The sequence below is a fragment of the Ambystoma mexicanum genome (assembly GCF_040938575.1).
Source record: "Ambystoma mexicanum isolate Mex_15411 chromosome 12 unlocalized genomic scaffold, UKY_AmexF1_1 Mex_chr12_unloc.1, whole genome shotgun sequence".
In the NCBI taxonomy this organism is placed as follows: domain Eukaryota; kingdom Metazoa; phylum Chordata; class Amphibia; order Caudata; family Ambystomatidae; genus Ambystoma; species Ambystoma mexicanum.
In genome coordinates this window covers 14,575,144-14,587,393 of record NW_027182322.1, presented here as the reverse complement: position 1 = coordinate 14,587,393, position 12,250 = coordinate 14,575,144, and the positions used below count along the sequence as shown (strand labels likewise).

General features: G+C 46.3%; 8 non-coding genes across 8 annotated transcripts; all 8 read left to right on the top strand.

The window, feature by feature from the left end:
• The first annotated feature begins 1,154 nt into the window (after positions 1–1,154).
• Positions 1,155–1,226, top strand: TRNAA-UGC (transfer RNA alanine (anticodon UGC)). Its single transcript has one exon. It is a non-coding gene; the product is annotated as a tRNA-Ala (tRNA).
• A 264-nt stretch (positions 1,227–1,490) lies between these two features.
• Positions 1,491–1,562, top strand: TRNAA-CGC (transfer RNA alanine (anticodon CGC)). The gene has a single exon. It is a non-coding gene; the product is annotated as a tRNA-Ala (tRNA).
• A 2,384-nt stretch (positions 1,563–3,946) lies between these two features.
• On the top strand, positions 3,947–4,018 carry TRNAA-CGC (transfer RNA alanine (anticodon CGC)). Its single transcript has one exon. It is a non-coding gene; the product is annotated as a tRNA-Ala (tRNA).
• Positions 4,019–6,090: 2,072 nt separating this feature from the next.
• Positions 6,091–6,162, top strand: TRNAA-UGC (transfer RNA alanine (anticodon UGC)). The gene has a single exon. It is a non-coding gene; the product is annotated as a tRNA-Ala (tRNA).
• Positions 6,163–6,426: 264 nt separating this feature from the next.
• On the top strand, positions 6,427–6,498 carry TRNAA-CGC (transfer RNA alanine (anticodon CGC)). Its single transcript has one exon. It is a non-coding gene; the product is annotated as a tRNA-Ala (tRNA).
• Positions 6,499–8,882: 2,384 nt separating this feature from the next.
• TRNAA-CGC (transfer RNA alanine (anticodon CGC)) lies at positions 8,883–8,954 on the top strand. The gene has a single exon. It is a non-coding gene; the product is annotated as a tRNA-Ala (tRNA).
• A 2,082-nt stretch (positions 8,955–11,036) lies between these two features.
• TRNAA-UGC (transfer RNA alanine (anticodon UGC)) lies at positions 11,037–11,108 on the top strand. Its single transcript has one exon. It is a non-coding gene; the product is annotated as a tRNA-Ala (tRNA).
• Positions 11,109–11,372: 264 nt separating this feature from the next.
• Positions 11,373–11,444, top strand: TRNAA-CGC (transfer RNA alanine (anticodon CGC)). Its single transcript has one exon. It is a non-coding gene; the product is annotated as a tRNA-Ala (tRNA).
• The last annotated feature ends 806 nt before the right edge of the window (positions 11,445–12,250 follow it).

The following is a 12,250-nucleotide window of genomic DNA, read 5'->3' as shown; positions in this document are numbered from 1 at the left end:
ACCATGCTTCAGTGTGATGTCTGCTTTTTTCATTGGAAGCCTGTTAGCCTGATCTCTTACCGGGACGACACAAGGCAGACTCGTTCAGACAGAGGGGCATTGGCTGAGAATAGTGTCTCCACCGGTCCCCCTGCTAGGCAGTGGTGTCATTCTGAGGTGCTGTGCACGCTCACCAACTATCACCCCCTCTGACCTTTCCCACCGCAGAACACCCTGAATGCATTCAGCGGGTTATGCTTCATTCTAGGGCTGCAATGGATCGCCTAGTGGCAAAACCAATGGAAGCACCATTGACCTTCCGCAGAATTCCACTGCTTGTCTGCCTAGAGAAGCGACATCTGCCGAGTGTGCTATGGACACTCATGACGGCAGAGCTATAGAGTGGTGGGTCCACGTTGCTTTCCACTAGCCAGCAAATACAGAAGGACATCCGAAAGAGGTGTCAGTCTATCCAGCAACATTTGTGGGCTTTCGGCTGGAGGAATTCCTGCACGAAATGGTGCTATCTCATTTTTGGTGTTTGAAGACATACATATATATATATATATATATATATATATATATATATATATATATATATATATATTTTTTCTCCATAACTACACTTCTCAAATCTGGGGCATCTATCCGAGATGGCCGTGTCACATTATGTGATGTCTCAGGCACCAACGTGATGAGATCGACCTGGCGCTTTAACTTTGTCATTGTAAGTAGTAAGATGTAATTTGGCAGCTGTCATGTTTTTTCATATGCACTACTGCAAACCCCTTTCCTTACTTAGCCCACTCCCTCCTGAAGCTTCTAGGTGTGATGAGGAAGTGTCCTCTCAGCGGGGGTGTAGCTCAGTGGTAGAGCGCCTGCTTTGCATGTATGAGGACCCGGGGCATTTCCACTTGTTTCTCTTTTTGACTGTCATATGATCTCTATCCACTAGATGGCCCTTTGAGCACAGTAATCCTCTGGTGGAAATCTTCCCTTGGAAGTCATCTCTTATGGAGAAGCAAAATGCACACTGCTTCAGTATGACCATGAGGTTTTCCATTCTTGCTCCAGTTTTCCCTGCTCTTTTGCTAGTGCTTCACTCGGCAGAATGTTTTGACCAGAAGAGTTCTCCCTGAAAATTATGTCTGCAGGACAGACACACTGCATACCGAGGGGATGTAGCTCAGTGGTAGAGCACTTGCTTTGCATGTATGAGGCCCCGGGTCCAATCCCTGGCATCTCCAATTGTTTCCCTTTTTTTGACTGTCATATGGTCTCTGTCCACTAGATGGCTCTTTGATCACGGTAATCCTCTGGTGGAATACTTCCCCTGGAAGTCATCTCTTATGGAGAAGCATAATGCACACTGCTTCAGTGTGACCATGTGCTTTTCCAGTCTTGCTCCCGTTTTCCCTGGTCTTTTGCTAGTGCTTCAGTTGGCAGCATATTTTGACCAGAAGAATTCTCCCAGGAAAAGATGTCTGCAGGACAGACTCACCACACACCGAGGGGATGTAGCTCAGTGGTAGAGCACATGCTTCGCATGTATGAGGTCCCGGGTTCAGTCCCCGACATCTCCATTTGCATAAACATCAGTGTGATTTTGTCCCGGTTATTTTGTATTTCACACTGCAACTCGGGCCATGATTATAGGATCATCGACATTCATATCTATTTGTCTGAGAAAACGCTGGTGCCCGTATCGCAAACCTGCCTGTAATATATCAGTGAGGTTTGCGTCCCTGCCAGTGTCAACATCCTGTATGCCTTCACAATCACTACAAATAGAAATGCACAGAGAGTACCATCACACCACAGTTTTAACCGTGCAGAATCGTGAAAGGATTGGCATTGCCTTGCGTTTCTTTTCAGTCGATTGTTTTGGTTCCGAATGGATAGCTCCACCATTGTACCTTTGTAGCATATGATGGCTAGCTTTAAAAATAATTTGTTTTCACTGGATGTGGCCACATATGTACCTCTGTTGTCAACCTAAGTTGATCAGGTTCTGTAACTTGTTAGTTTTGAGCTGGAATATGCTACCAGCTCTGCTGCTGGGGGCCTATCTTCGGCTTCTAAAAGCAAAAGCCTTGAACATATTGATATTTTTCATAAGTTGATCAGGGGGATTACAGGGGGGGCAGCTTTTCTGCATGTTTCTATGGACAACCAGACACAGGTGGCTCTAAAATGAAGTCCGCCATTTGGAAACTCCAATTCGACAGTTACCATCAGTTCTGGGCGCTGTTAGTCCCAAGCAGCCAGCCAGTATCTGGTAGATTTCATAGGTCTTTGCTGGCAGCAGGGCTGTAACTCAGTGGTAGAGCACATGCTTTGGAAGTATGAGGCCACAGGTTCGATCCCCGGCATCTCCATATGATATGTTTCCTCAAGTGTTGGCTTTTTCCTGTACATGGGAATTAGGATGATGTGTTCTTTTGCCATACTAAATCCTGTTGCTGAACGTCTTCTCTTTGGAGCCGATGATTGTGGACATGCACGGTGCACCATGCTTCAGTGTGATGTCTGCTTTTTTCATTGGAAGCCTGTTAGCCTGATCTCTTACCGGGATGACACAAGGCAGACTCGTTCAGACAGAGGGGCATTGGCTGAAAATAGTGTCTCCACCGGTCCCCCTGCTAGGCAGTGGTATCATTCTGAGGTGCTGTGCACGCTCACCAACTATCACCCCCTCTGACCTTTCCCACCGCAGAACACCCTGAATGCATTCAGCGGGTTATGCTTCATTCTAGGGCTGCAATGGATCGCCTAGTGGCAAAACCAATGGAAGCACCATTGACTTCCGCAGAATTCCACTGCTTGTCTGCCTAGAGAAGCGACATCTGCCGAGTGTGCTAGGGACACTCATGACGGCAGAGCTATAGAGTGGTGGGTCCACGTTGCTTTCCACTAGCCAGCAAATACAGAAGGACATCCGAAAGAGGTGTCAGTCTATCCAGCAACATTTGTGGGCTTTCGGCTGGAGGAATTCCTGCGCGAAATGGTGCTATCTCATTTTTGGTGTTTGAAGACATACATATATATATATATATATATTTATTTTTTCTCCATAACTACACTTCTCAAATCTGGGGCATCTATCCGAGATGGCTGTGTCACATTATGTGATGTCTCAGGCACCAACGTGATGAGATCGACCTGGCGCTTTAACTTTGTCATTGTAAGTAGTAAGATGTAATTTGGCAGTTGTCATGTTTTTTCATATGCACTACTGCAAACCCCTTTCCTTACTTAGCCCACTCCCTCCTGAAGCTTTTAGGTGTGATGAGGAAGTGTCCTCTCAGCGGGGATGTAGCTCAGTGGTAGAGCGCATGCTTTGCATGTATGAGGACCTGGGGCATTTCCACTTGTTTCTCTTTTTGACTGTCATATGATCTCTATCCACTAGATGGCCCTTTGAGCACAGTAATCCTCTGGTGGAAATCTTCCCCTGGAAGTCATCTCTTATGGAGAAGCAAAATGCACACTGCTTCAGTGTGACCATGAGGTTTTCCATTCTTGCTCCAGTTTTCCCTGCTCTTTTGCTAGTGCTTCACTCGGCAGAATGTTTTGACCAGAAGAGTTCTCCCTGAAAATTATGTCTGCGGGACAGACACACTGCATACCAAGGGGATGTAGCTCAGTGGTAGAGCACTTGCTTTGCATGGATGAGGCCCTGGGTCCAATCCCTGGCATCTCCAATTGTTTCCCTTTTTTTGACTGTCATATGGTCTCTGTCCACTAGATGGCTCTTTGAGCACGGTAATCCTCTGGTGGAATACTTCCCCTGGAAGTCATCTCTTATGGAGAAGCATAATGCACACTGCTTCAGCTGACCATGTGCTTTTCCAGTCTTGCTCCCGTTTTCCCTGGTCTTTTGCTAGTGCTTCAGTTGGCAGCATATTTTAACCGGAAGAATTCTCCCAGGAAAAGATGTCTGCAGGACAGGCCCACCGCACACCGAGGGGATGTAGCTCAGTGGTAGAGCGCATGCTTCGCATGTATGAGGTCCCGGGTTCAATCCCCGGCATCTCCATTTGCATAAACATCAGTGTGATTTTGTCCCGGTTATTTTGTATTTCACACTGCAACTCGGGCCATGATTATAGGATCATCGACATTCATATCTATTTGTCTGAGAAAACGCTGGTGCCCGTATGGCAAACCTGCCTATAATATATCACTGAGGTTTACGTCCCTGCCAGTGTCAACATCCTGTATGCCTTCACAATCACTACAAATAGAAATGCACAGAGAGAACCTTCACACCACAGTTTTAACGGTGCAGAATCGTGAAAGGATTCGCATTGCCTTGCGTTTCTTTTCAGTCGATTGTTTTGGTTCCGAATGTATAGCTCCACCATTGTACCTTTGTAGCATATGATGGCTAGCTTTAAAAATAATTTGTTTTCACTGGATGTGGCCACAGATGTGCCTCTGTTGTCAACCTAAGTCGATCAGGTTCTGTAACTTGTTAGTTTTGAGCTGGAATATCCTACCAGCTCTGCTGCTGGGGCCTATCTCTGGCTTCTAAAAGCAAAAGTCTTGAACATATTGATATTTTTCATTAGTTGGTCAGGGGAATTGCATGGGGGGGCAGCCTTTCTGCATGTTTCTATGGACAACCAGACACAGGTGGCTCTAAAATGAAGTCTGCCATTTGGAAACTCCAATTCGACAGTTACCGTCAGTTCTGGGCGCTGTTAGTCCCAAGCAGCCAGCCAGCATCTGGTAGATTTCACAGTTCCTTGCTGGCAGTGGGGATGTAACTCAGTGGTAGAGCACATACTTGGGAAATATGAGGCCACAGGTTCGATCCCAGGCATCTCCATGTGATATTTTTCCTCAATTGTGGGCTTTTTATCCTGTACATAGGAATTAGGATGATGTGTTCTTTTGCCATACTAAATCCTGTTCCTGAACGTCTTCTCTTTGGAGCCGATGATTGTGGACATGCACGGTGCACCATGCTTCAGTGTGATGTCTGCTTTTTTCATTGGAAGCCTGTTAGCCTGATCTCTTACCGGGACGACACAAGGCAGACTCGTTCAGACAGAGGGGCATTGGCTGAGAATAGTGTCTCCACCGGTCCCCCTGCTAGGCAGTGGTGTCATTCTGAGGTGCTGTGCACGCTCACCAACTATCGCCCCCTCTGACCTTTCCCACCGCAGAACACCCTGAATGCATTCAGCGGGTTATGCTTCATTCTAGGGCTGCAATGGATCGCCTAGTGGCAAAACCAATGGAAGCACCATTGACCTTCCGCAGAATTCCACTGCTTGTCTGCCTAGAGAAGTGACATCTGCCGAGTGTGCTATGGACACTCATGACGGCAGAGCTATAGAGTGGTGGGTCCACGTTGCTTTCCACTAGCCAGCAAATACAGAAGGACATCCGAAAGAGGTGTCAGTCTATCCAGCAACATTTGTGGGCTTTCGGCTGGAGGAATTCCTGCACGAAATGGTGCTATCTCATTTTTGGTGTTTGAAGACATACATATATATATATATATATATATATATATATATATATATATTTATTTTTTCTCCATAACTACACTTCTCAAATCTGGGGCATCTATCCGAGATGGCCGTGTCACATTATGTGATGTCTCAGGCACCAACGTGATGAGATCGACCTGGCGCTTTAACTTTGTCATTGTAAGTAGTAAGATGTAATTTGGCAGCTGTCATGTTTTTTCATATGCACTACTGCAAACCCCTTTCCTTACTTAGCCCACTCCCTCCTGAAGCTTCTAGGTGTGATGAGGAAGTGTCCTCTCAGCGGGGGTGTAGCTCAGTGGTAGAGCGCATGCTTTGCATGTATGAGGACCCGGGGCATTTCCACTTGTTTCTCTTTTTGACTGTCATATGATCTCTATCCACTAGATGGCCCTTTGAGCACAGTAATCCTCTGGTGGAAATCTTCCCTTGGAAGTCATCTCTTATGGAGAAGCAAAATGCACACTGCTTCAGTGTGACCATGAGGTTTTCCATTCTTGCTCCAGTTTTCCCTGCTCTTTTGCTAGTGCTTCACTCGGCAGAATGTTTTGACCAGAAGAGTTCTCCCTGAAAATTATGTCTGCAGGACAGACACACTGCATACCGAGGGGATGTAGCTCAGTGGTAGAGCACTTGCTTTGCATGTATGAGGCCCCGGGTCCAATCCCTGGCATCTCCAATTGTTTCCCTTTTTTTGACTGTCATATGGTCTCTGTCCACTAGATGGCTCTTTGATCACGGTAATCCTCTGGTGGAATACTTCCCCTGGAAGTCATCTCTTATGGAGAAGCATAATGCACACTGCTTCAGTGTGACCATGTGCTTTTCCAGTCTTGCTCCCGTTTTCCCTGGTCTTTTGCTAGTGCTTCAGTTGGCAGCATATTTTGACCAGAAGAATTCTCCCAGGAAAAGATGTCTGCAGGACAGACTCACCACACACCGAGGGGATGTAGCTCAGTGGTAGAGCACATGCTTCGCATGTATGAGGTCCCGGGTTCAGTCCCCGACATCTCCATTTGCATAAACATCAGTGTGATTTTGTCCCGGTTATTTTGTATTTCACACTGCAACTCGGGCCATGATTATAGGATCATCGACATTCATATCTATTTGTCTGAGAAAACGCTGGTGCCCGTATCGCAAACCTGCCTGTAATATATCAGTGAGGTTTGCGTCCCTGCCAGTGTCAACATCCTGTATGCCTTCACAATCACTACAAATAGAAATGCACAGAGAGTACCATCACACCACAGTTTTAACCGTGCAGAATCGTGAAAGGATTGGCATTGCCTTGCGTTTCTTTTCAGTCGATTGTTTTGGTTCCGAATGGATAGCTCCACCATTGTACCTTTGTAGCATATGATGGCTAGCTTTAAAAATAATTTGTTTTCACTGGATGTGGCCACATATGTACCTCTGTTGTCAACCTAAGTTGATCAGGTTCTGTAACTTGTTAGTTTTGAGCTGGAATATGCTACCAGCTCTGCTGCTGGGGGCCTATCTTCGGCTTCTAAAAGCAAAAGCCTTGAACATATTGATATTTTTCATAAGTTGATCAGGGGGATTACAGGGGGGGCAGCTTTTCTGCATGTTTCTATGGACAACCAGACACAGGTGGCTCTAAAATGAAGTCCGCCATTTGGAAACTCCAATTCGACAGTTACCATCAGTTCTGGGCGCTGTTAGTCCCAAGCAGCCAGCCAGTATCTGGTAGATTTCATAGGTCTTTGCTGGCAGCAGGGCTGTAACTCAGTGGTAGAGCACATGCTTTGGAAGTATGAGGCCACAGGTTCGATCCCCGGCATCTCCATATGATATGTTTCCTCAAGTGTTGGCTTTTTCCTGTACATGGGAATTAGGATGATGTGTTCTTTTGCCATACTAAATCCTGTTGCTGAACGTCTTCTCTTTGGAGCCGATGATTGTGGACATGCACGGTGCACCATGCTTCAGTGTGATGTCTGCTTTTTTCATTGGAAGCCTGTTAGCCTGATCTCTTACCGGGATGACACAAGGCAGACTCGTTCAGACAGAGGGGCATTGGCTGAAAATAGTGTCTCCACCGGTCCCCCTGCTAGGCAGTGGTATCATTCTGAGGTGCTGTGCACGCTCACCAACTATCACCCCCTCTGACCTTTCCCACCGCAGAACACCCTGAATGCATTCAGCGGGTTATGCTTCATTCTAGGGCTGCAATGGATCGCCTAGTGGCAAAACCAATGGAAGCACCATTGACTTCCGCAGAATTCCACTGCTTGTCTGCCTAGAGAAGCGACATCTGCCGAGTGTGCTAGGGACACTCATGACGGCAGAGCTATAGAGTGGTGGGTCCACGTTGCTTTCCACTAGCCAGCAAATACAGAAGGACATCCGAAAGAGGTGTCAGTCTATCCAGCAACATTTGTGGGCTTTCGGCTGGAGGAATTCCTGCGCGAAATGGTGCTATCTCATTTTTGGTGTTTGAAGACATACATATATATATATATATATATTTATTTTTTCTCCATAACTACACTTCTCAAATCTGGGGCATCTATCCGAGATGGCTGTGTCACATTATGTGATGTCTCAGGCACCAACGTGATGAGATCGACCTGGCGCTTTAACTTTGTCATTGTAAGTAGTAAGATGTAATTTGGCAGTTGTCATGTTTTTTCATATGCACTACTGCAAACCCCTTTCCTTACTTAGCCCACTCCCTCCTGAAGCTTTTAGGTGTGATGAGGAAGTGTCCTCTCAGCGGGGATGTAGCTCAGTGGTAGAGCGCATGCTTTGCATGTATGAGGACCTGGGGCATTTCCACTTGTTTCTCTTTTTGACTGTCATATGATCTCTATCCACTAGATGGCCCTTTGAGCACAGTAATCCTCTGGTGGAAATCTTCCCCTGGAAGTCATCTCTTATGGAGAAGCAAAATGCACACTGCTTCAGTGTGACCATGAGGTTTTCCATTCTTGCTCCAGTTTTCCCTGCTCTTTTGCTAGTGCTTCACTCGGCAGAATGTTTTGACCAGAAGAGTTCTCCCTGAAAATTATGTCTGCGGGACAGACACACTGCATACCAAGGGGATGTAGCTCAGTGGTAGAGCACTTGCTTTGCATGGATGAGGCCCTGGGTCCAATCCCTGGCATCTCCAATTGTTTCCCTTTTTTTGACTGTCATATGGTCTCTGTCCACTAGATGGCTCTTTGAGCACGGTAATCCTCTGGTGGAATACTTCCCCTGGAAGTCATCTCTTATGGAGAAGCATAATGCACACTGCTTCAGCTGACCATGTGCTTTTCCAGTCTTGCTCCCGTTTTCCCTGGTCTTTTGCTAGTGCTTCAGTTGGCAGCATATTTTAACCGGAAGAATTCTCCCAGGAAAAGATGTCTGCAGGACAGGCCCACCGCACACCGAGGGGATGTAGCTCAGTGGTAGAGCGCATGCTTCGCATGTATGAGGTCCCGGGTTCAATCCCCGGTATCTCCATTTGCATAAACATCAGTGTGATTTTGTCCCGGTTATTTTGTATTTCACACTGCAACTCGGGCCATGATTATAGGATCATCGACATTCATATCTATTTGTCTGAGAAAACGCTGGTGCCCGTATGGCAAACCTGCCTATAATATATCACTGAGGTTTACGTCCCTGCCAGTGTCAACATCCTGTATGCCTTCACAATCACTACAAATAGAAATGCACAGAGAGAACCTTCACACCACAGTTTTAACGGTGCAGAATCGTGAAAGGATTCGCATTGCCTTGCGTTTCTTTTCAGTCGATTGTTTTGGTTCCGAATGTATAGCTCCACCATTGTACCTTTGTAGCATATGATGGCTAGCTTTAAAAATAATTTGTTTTCACTGGATGTGGCCACAGATGTGCCTCTGTTGTCAACCTAAGTCGATCAGGTTCTGTAACTTGTTAGTTTTGAGCTGGAATATCCTACCAGCTCTGCTGCTGGGGCCTATCTCTGGCTTCTAAAAGCAAAAGTCTTGAACATATTGATATTTTTCATTAGTTGGTCAGGGGAATTGCATGGGGGGGCAGCCTTTCTGCATGTTTCTATGGACAACCAGACACAGGTGGCTCTAAAATGAAGTCTGCCATTTGGAAACTCCAATTCGACAGTTACCGTCAGTTCTGGGCGCTGTTAGTCCCAAGCAGCCAGCCAGCATCTGGTAGACTTCACAGTTCCTTGCTGGCAGTGGGGATGTAACTCAGTGGTAGAGCACATACTTGGGAAATATGAGGCCACAGGTTCGATCCCAGGCATCTCCATGTGATATTTTTCCTCAATTGTGGGCTTTTTATCCTGTACATAGGAATTAGGATGATGTGTTCTTTTGCCATACTAAATCCTGTTCCTGAACGTCTTCTCTTTGGAGCCGATGATTGTGGACATGCACGGTGCACCATGCTTCAGTGTGATGTCTGCTTTTTTCATTGGAAGCCTGTTAGCCTGATCTCTTACCGGGACGACACAAGGCAGACTCGTTCAGACAGAGGGGCATTGGCTGAGAATAGTGTCTCCACCGGTCCCCCTGCTAGGCAGTGGTGTCATTCTGAGGTGCTGTGCACGCTCACCAACTATCACCCCCTCTGACCTTTCCCACCGCAGAACACCCTGAATGCATTCAGCGGGTTATGCTTCATTCTAGGGCTGCAATGGATCGCCTAGTGGCAAAACCAATGGAAGCACCATTGACCTTCCGCAGAATTCCACTGCTTGTCTGCCTAGAGAAGCGACATCTGCCGAGTGTGCTATGGACACTCATGACGGCAGAGCTATAGAGTGGTGGGTCCACGTTGCTTTCCACTAGCCAGCAAATACAGAAGGACATCCGAAAGAGGTGTCAGTCTATCCAGCAACATTTGTGGGCTTTCGGCTGGAGGAATTCCTGCACGAAATGGTGCTATCTCATTTTTGGTGTTTGAAGACATACATATATATATATATATATATATATATATATATATATATATATATATATATATATTTTTTCTCCATAACTACACTTCTCAAATCTGGGGCATCTATCCGAGATGGCCGTGTCACATTATGTGATGTCTCAGGCACCAACGTGATGAGATCGACCTGGCGCTTTAACTTTGTCATTGTAAGTAGTAAGATGTAATTTGGCAGCTGTCATGTTTTTTCATATGCACTACTGCAAACCCCTTTCCTTACTTAGCCCACTCCCTCCTGAAGCTTCTAGGTGTGATGAGGAAGTGTCCTCTCAGCGGGGGTGTAGCTCAGTGGTAGAGCGCCTGCTTTGCATGTATGAGGACCCGGGGCATTTCCACTTGTTTCTCTTTTTGACTGTCATATGATCTCTATCCACTAGATGGCCCTTTGAGCACAGTAATCCTCTGGTGGAAATCTTCCCTTGGAAGTCATCTCTTATGGAGAAGCAAAATGCACACTGCTTCAGTATGACCATGAGGTTTTCCATTCTTGCTCCAGTTTTCCCTGCTCTTTTGCTAGTGCTTCACTCGGCAGAATGTTTTGACCAGAAGAGTTCTCCCTGAAAATTATGTCTGCAGGACAGACACACTGCATACCGAGGGGATGTAGCTCAGTGGTAGAGCACTTGCTTTGCATGTATGAGGCCCCGGGTCCAATCCCTGGCATCTCCAATTGTTTCCCTTTTTTTGACTGTCATATGGTCTCTGTCCACTAGATGGCTCTTTGATCACGGTAATCCTCTGGTGGAATACTTCCCCTGGAAGTCATCTCTTATGGAGAAGCATAATGCACACTGCTTCAGTGTGACCATGTGCTTTTCCAGTCTTGCTCCCGTTTTCCCTGGTCTTTTGCTAGTGCTTCAGTTGGCAGCATATTTTGACCAGAAGAATTCTCCCAGGAAAAGATGTCTGCAGGACAGACTCACCACACACCGAGGGGATGTAGCTCAGTGGTAGAGCACATGCTTCGCATGTATGAGGTCCCGGGTTCAGTCCCCGACATCTCCATTTGCATAAACATCAGTGTGATTTTGTCCCGGTTATTTTGTATTTCACACTGCAACTCGGGCCATGATTATAGGATCATCGACATTCATATCTATTTGTCTGAGAAAACGCTGGTGCCCGTATCGCAAACCTGCCTGTAATATATCAGTGAGGTTTGCGTCCCTGCCAGTGTCAACATCCTGTATGCCTTCACAATCACTACAAATAGAAATGCACAGAGAGTACCATCACACCACAGTTTTAACCGTGCAGAATCGTGAAAGGATTGGCATTGCCTTGCGTTTCTTTTCAGTCGATTGTTTTGGTTCCGAATGGATAGCTCCACCATTGTACCTTTGTAGCATATGATGGCTAGCTTTAAAAATAATTTGTTTTCACTGGATGTGGCCACATATGTACCTCTGTTGTCAACCTAAGTTGATCAGGTTCTGTAACTTGTTAGTTTTGAGCTGGAATATGCTACCAGCTCTGCTGCTGGGGGCCTATCTTCGGCTTCTAAAAGCAAAAGCCTTGAACATATTGATATTTTTCATAAGTTGATCAGGGGGATTACAGGGGGGGCAGCTTTTCTGCATGTTTCTATGGACAACCAGACACAGGTGGCTCTAAAATGAAGTCCGCCATTTGGAAACTCCAATTCGACAGTTACCATCAGTTCTGGGCGCTGTTAGTCCCAAGCAGCCAGCCAGTATCTGGTAGATTTCATAGGTCTTTGCTGGCAGCAGGGCTGTAACTCAGTGGTAGAGCACATGCTTTGGAAGTATGAGGCCACAGGTTCGATCCCCGGCATCTCCATATGATATGTT